The sequence below is a fragment of the Gordionus sp. m RMFG-2023 genome, chromosome 1 (genome assembly GCF_954871325.1).
Source record: "Gordionus sp. m RMFG-2023 chromosome 1, tfGorSpeb1-WG-v2, whole genome shotgun sequence".
In the NCBI taxonomy this organism is placed as follows: domain Eukaryota; kingdom Metazoa; phylum Nematomorpha; class Gordioida; order Chordodea; family Parachordodidae; genus Gordionus; species Gordionus sp. m RMFG-2023.
Genome location: NC_088775.1, coordinates 89,690,996 through 89,697,971, shown reverse-complemented (window position 1 = coordinate 89,697,971; position 6,976 = coordinate 89,690,996). Strand labels below are relative to the sequence as shown.

Sequence of the window (6,976 nt, the reverse complement as noted above, 5' to 3'; positions counted from 1 at the left end):
TTTAAAAGCTTTTACAGTATGGAGCACATTCTTAGTCTCCTACCAGCTCATCAATCTTTATTTTTAATTCGCAAATGCCTGTACATACCTAAATTTATGCATATTTTCCGATCATCATCTTTTTTCAAAAACAATGAATTCATATCTAAAATTCAGGATAAATTTAAAATATTTCTGGAAAAAATTTTAAACATAAATTTAAACTCATTCAATTGGTCACTTCCTCAGCTACCTTCTAAACTAGGAGATTTAGATTTTTTTCCGCTCAATCTTTTATCCTTATCATCATTCGTATCATCTAGATTATCTAACAATTCTATTATTTCTGGCTTCATATGCCCTACCGATCGTTTATTAGACGACGCTATTGACAAATGGAAGGCAAACACACCCATTAACACCGTATTACCATCAATCATCACACACAAAAATTTTTTCACACCTTTAATCTCTAAATACCAGACAGATATATCAGTCAATCCACCTTTAGATTGCATTCAACTCCTTCAATTATCTGACAGACTTGGTGGTCATGAATGGTTAGAATCACTCCCTAGTCGCAACCTTGGTAATCTCTTATCAGATGAACAACTGAGAGCAACCATTGGTTTACGTCTAGGTTGCGATATAGTACAGCCTCATGCCTGCGTCAAATGACCCATTGATTCAAAGGGTAGACATGGCTTAAATTGCATTTTTAGTCAAGGGCGACATCAACGCCACAGCTGTAAACCATATAATAAATAGAAGCTTAACAGCTGCACACATTCCTAACAATCTCGAACCATCAAATTTATCTCAAGTAGATGGTATAAGACATGATGGTATGACAACCATACCTTGGGCCCTCGGCAAATCACTCATATGGGACTACACGTGTGTTTCATCATTCCCTTCAAACATAAATTTCAATTTAATAACACAGGCTGAAATTAAAAAGATAAACAAATACAAAAATTTTAAAAACTTTTTATTCACTCCAGTTGTGACTTCTACTAACGGGCATTTTTCGCCTTCAACATTTTTGTTTTTAAAAAATCTTGCTAATAAAATACGACTTTTCACAAATTAACCAAGAGAATTCCTTTTTATTCGACAAAAAATTCAAATAGAAATTTTTAGACACAATTATGGTTCCTTTTTGGGGACTCAATTATAGAATTTTATTTTTAATTAAATAATTATATTTTATAAATTATAATATTTTTAATTAAGTGTTATGTGAAATAAATAAATAAAACTTTAAAAAAAAAAAAATTTGTAATTTATATTTTCAATTTCTATTATAAACCTAAAACCTGTTAATAATTTAAAATGGCATCGCATATGGGTATCCAAATCGTTGAAAGTGATGCAGAGTCAGACAATGATGTTAATGAAATGGAAAATACCAGGGAAGAAAATGATATTTATGGCAATACATTCCCATTTCCTTGATTTCAAAAATTTTTCAAAATAAATATTAAAACAAAAACTGGTTTCAAATTTATATGTTTAAAATATATAACAACTTGTTATATGTCGCATTCATTTTATTAACACAACTGTATATTTAATGATATAATTTTCTTTAAACTAAATTGATATTAACCTCACTCAATAGTTTTGTATAAATTATTTAATAGATTTTTTTTATATATAAATTGATTTTATATACTATATAAAGAACAGAAATATATTGTTTTTTAGTCAAATATTTTTTAAATAAATTTAATAAATAAAAATTTTAAAATTATTTTATTAAATCTAACAATTACAATTTAAATTTCAATTATATTAAATCCGCAAGTTGGCGTTTTTTATATTAAAAATATACTTTTATATAAAATATAATAATTTAGAAAATTTATATATCATTACTCACTTATAACATTAAAGGTTCATTTTAATAAACCGAATTACCATAATAAACATGGTGGAGGGCTATGTATAATTGAAAACAAAGTAATTCGCTGATAAAGTATATTGTTAATATTACGATGTACAATATTATTTTGTGTCATATGATATTCAAAAATACCAAGTGACTATTTCTTGATTTATCTAACAGTATTATAGTAAATGTTTAATTTATATTTATATTATATAATCATATTTATATAAATATTTCATAAACACGATTGCATTCATTTATTTACCTATATTTTTTAACCTAATATTATTGGAATATTACAAGATTACAATCACAACAAGTAAGCTATATCCATTTCAACAAAATTATGTTAATTATTATAGATTATTTTCTAACTTTTACATCTAATACACTTAAAATTACAAATGGATCCACATTAAATATTCTAAAGCTTATAAATAATAATCACTCTCAGGTAACGTTAAATTACTTTGGCAATAATATATAATGTGAGTATATATATATATATATCAAGCCCGATTCTAGGTTTATTCATTGGGGGTTGGCAGACAAAAGATTTTCAAGGGGAGGAGGGGTTAAGAAATATTTTTAACACCATAAAGGAATATTTGAATACGAAATTGAAATATACAATAATTTTATTTGAAAAATGTTACATATTAAAATTCAAAAAATATAATTATGATCAAATATGTTTATAAAATTTGATGGGAGATGAGAATTGACTTATAGCTTAAAATTAAAATAAATAAATTGATTTAATGATTTTACAAATATTATGTAAAAGTTTAATTGTGCTTGTAACTTGTTAAGTATTCAAATATATAATATATGTAAGTAAGAAAATATTTATAAAGTGTTAACTAAGTAATTTTGGTTGAGACTTGAGATGTATCTTTAAATCCCCAGAAGGGCCTTTAATTAAAAAGGCAATGATAAAAAAATAGATGTGAAGCCATGCTCTTCATTGTTAAGATTACAAAAAAATGCTTCAGTTAATTCAGCATTAAATGAATTAAGCTCTATTTTTCCTGTCGATATAATATTTTAGCACGTTTTTGTTTTAGTTGAAAATTCTTAAGAAAAAAGACATTTATTTCAGCATATCAAATAATAAACGCCAACTTGCGGATTTAATATTATTGAAATTTATAATGTAAATTAAAATTATTTTTAATATAATTATATTAAAGGATCAAACTATTTATTATGAGATAATAGAAAATACAACTATTAAGGTATATTCCTTTATTATTGAATATATTTAAAAAATTAAATTTTTATAAGTTATTTATACCATAAGAAAATGAAAATTAAATACATAAAATTATTTAAGGTAAGTTTAATTATAGGAAATTGTTTTATTATCTCTTTTTAAGTGTGAGAAACCAAAAAATTTCCACACAAATAAATTTTTTTATTTTATTATTATAAAACTAAAATTATTTATAGATTTATTAAATGTAGATGCATCCAATTTAAAAATATGTAAAATTATGGTAACTTTTGAAATTTTAGATTTTTGATTGATTGAATTCTATAAAGACGCCAATATAATTATGAATTTAAAATATGTAGAAAATAGGAATTCATCAAAATCCTGCTAGACATTAAAAAAAATTACAACAGTGATGTTGACCAATTATTAGAATAAAAAGGTATAAAATATTTTTAAAAAAATTATGCACTTGCCGTGCGCCGCTGATATAAAAATCAACGGCGTGCTGGCTTGATTTTCATAAAGGCGGCGTTTTCGGCGTAACTAAAAAAGTCGGCGGCCGGCCGGGTCCACATATTAATAATCGTAATCAAGAAATGAACGTAAACTATTTTACTTAATGAAGAAGGTAAGCAGGGAGGTTGATAAACAAATAATTTTATCTTAATTTTTAACAACTAATTTATCTATGAATTAAAACATCTTTATATATGTCGTATGCAGAGTTGTTAAAGGATCTGGATACAAGTATCTAGATCCTGTATCTAGATATAAAAATGTGGTATCTGTATCTAGATAGATTTTTGATTAAATAATCTGTTTCTAGATATTATTTTAGACGTTGTATCTGTATTTAGATCTATGTAAAAAGTATCTTTTAACAACTCTGGTTGTATGGGATTTGAAATTCGTAGGGATTCGGAATCTCTTGATTTTGAATCTTTTACCGATGGCGATTTTAAAAATTCAATATTCGGTTTAACCAGAAATGTATTCTGGCATGTGTAGAGTATTTACCCAATATATTTCAGCCAATATCAACCATAGAAATTTTAGTATTTATATAATTTATATGAAAAATCCATATAAAAATTAATAAACATAAATTAAAAGTAGTTCTAAAGTTCATGGCAAAATTGACGAAATTTATAGAATAAATACTCTACACAGCTAAAATACATTAGTTAAATGGGATTTTAATCTTATTATAACTTTTACTCGCACATGGCCCAAAATATCTGAAAATCTTTTTAACGGAAAAAATCCTGCCGATAGACCTGATATAGTTTCTAGAGTTTTTAAAATTAAATTAGATGCATTTTTATCTGATATCACTAAAAATAAACATATTTGTATAGCTTCATCAGTAAATTTATGAATAAGAGAACTTAAATTATATGATTTTTATTTTAAAATTACGAATAAGAGAACCGAAATTATATAATCTAATTCCTCGAAATTTTGTTTCATGAGGCCGTTTAGTCAATTGATCATGACTTCCTTAATAATATATAATAATCAAATTAAAAAGATAAGTTTAGATTAATTTGTAGAAACTATGACTTTGTTAATATTATATACTATGATGTGATATAAAAATAAACGAGTCACTAGGGAAGTACAAAATCGTGATAAAATCATCTTTAACATATTTTATATTTTAAGCAAAACAAATTAGAAAATTTATTATGAGCGCATGGATATGAACCGTAAAGAATATTGGATCAAGTTCAGATTAAAAATAAAATGGCTCGAGTTTGGTCGGTTGGTAAAAATTAATAATATCGGTTTGGTTTAAAACCTTTAAAAATTGGTTATAATAATTCAAAACTACTCTTAAACGCTTATTTGATTATTTGACATAGAAAAATATATTTACGTATTATAAGCGCAGGATACTTATTTAGAATAATATATTTTCCCCCCAAAATCGATTTGTGAGCTAGTACATTCAAAATATTTTCAAGATTTTTTTTTCCCATAAATTTACAGCTGAGAAAAACAAACGCAACGCTAACTTGAGTCATAGGCGTATCCAGGAGTGGAGGGGGCGTCTTTAGGGTGGCTTTTTTTCGTTATAATTTTTATCGGATAGTTTGAATTGGAAAATGGGAGTGAGGGTGGGGAGGGGGAGTAAAAATAAGTGTTAAATTTTGTATTAGCAAACTTTAGGGGAGATTTTCTATTCCCCTACCCCTAGTTGCCTTAAGACCATTTATATTAATCATTCAAAATTGATTTATAAGGATCATTAATAAAGTTAGGATATCAAAAGATTCCGATTCACAGACCTTAGTATTCGGCCCTTAGAAGCAAGAAAATTATTTGATTCAATGCCTAATCCAAAGAAAAATTCGAGAAACTTCAAAACTTTCGTAAAATTTTTTACGAAATCCGTATGACTAAATTTTTGAAATTTATAAAATTTTCTTGAATTATATTTAGGACACGTATTTATTTTTTATCTTTAAAATAGCTTATATATTTATTTTTTATTTTAAAGTTTCGAAAATTTTGTGAATCAAATTTTTTTTTTTTGTAAATTTTAGACACAGGCTAAAATATTTATAAAATTGTATTTCGAATCTAAATTATGACACAAAGCCACCAGCAATTTTTTTCTTAAATTTATTTGGCTCAAGTTTATTTTTTTTTTTGGAAAAAATGGCTGATAAAGTTATCCGTGATTTTACTAAAAATTAAATTAAACACAACACAAATAAAAAATAAACAGCTAAAAGAAAAACAATAGTTTTTTTAAAAAAAAATAATTTTTGTAAATTAATTAAAGATTAGATTGTTATTCCTTTTTATTTTGAAACAGGATAATTTTTTTATTTTCTAAATAGGATATAAGATGTTACTTTCAAGCATTACTACTTATAAATATATGCATAGTATAATAGTGCGCAGAAATTTAACGTTGCAACGCAGCGTTTCAAAATGCATTTATAAAAACGTAAATGCAGCCTTGTTTAAATTGATGTGGTAAGTTTAATTTTATTATGAAACCTTTAAATTTAAAACAAAAAAAAATTACTTGCCTTATATTTCCTTTAAAAAAATAAAGAAAGGAAGAGGAGCAAGACATCTCAAATATATGTTTAAAGAAATCTTTTTTTTCTGAATATATTAATAATAAAGGCGATTTAACACATTCTCAATTTTATAATTATGCAAGATGAGGTAAAATAAAATAAATTAAATACATTATTAATCATTTATATAATAGGTATTTATGGTGTATAATTTACACAACTTTATAGCTCAAGGATTTCAAAATCCTGTATAGCTTATATTGTGAAATAAGTGTGTACAGGAATTTGTAATTATGCTGTTGCTGTACATATTCACATGCTGAGACCTAATAAAAATGATTGGAAAAGAGTAAATTTATTATAATAAATCAAGATTAATATTTATTTATCTTTAGTTTTCCCAGGAATTCCTGCTTCAATCAGGATTTCCAAATTGTTTTGGGGCTATAGATGGAAAACATATCTATATCAATTTATTTTTATAGATGTGGGAGCATATGGAAAGCAGAGTGATGGTGGAGTATTTAGAAATAGCTCTTTATATAGAGGTTACATTCTATTAATTTTATTATATCTTAAAAATATATTAATAGTTGGTGAACCATACACTTGATCTGCCTGCTTTATGTAATCATCCAAATTAGATACAACAATGATAAACATCACTACAAGACCTTTCTTACCTAGCAGGGAAAATAATTCTACTTCAATGGAATCAAAAATTATTAGAGACAAATATAAAAATTTTATAAATTATTAAATTTTTATATTTATATTGTATTAAATTTATTTATGAAAATATTTTATATTAAATTGTGTTACATGTTTAATTTTTATAGACAATTA

The 6,976-nt window shown here is 25.0% G+C and overlaps 1 long non-coding RNA gene across 3 annotated transcripts; it reads left to right on the top strand.

Moving 5' to 3' along the window:
• The first annotated feature begins 5,864 nt into the window (after positions 1 to 5,864).
• Positions 5,865 to 6,976, top strand: LOC135931795 (uncharacterized). Of its 3 annotated transcripts, XR_010573164.1 has the most exons (4): positions 5,865 to 6,278; positions 6,325 to 6,479; positions 6,526 to 6,678; positions 6,724 to 6,976. It is a non-coding gene; the product is annotated as an uncharacterized LOC135931795 (long non-coding RNA). The 3 variants fall into 3 exon arrangements; XR_010573165.1 differs by having other exon boundaries at positions 6,359 to 6,678; XR_010573163.1 differs by having other exon boundaries at positions 6,325 to 6,678.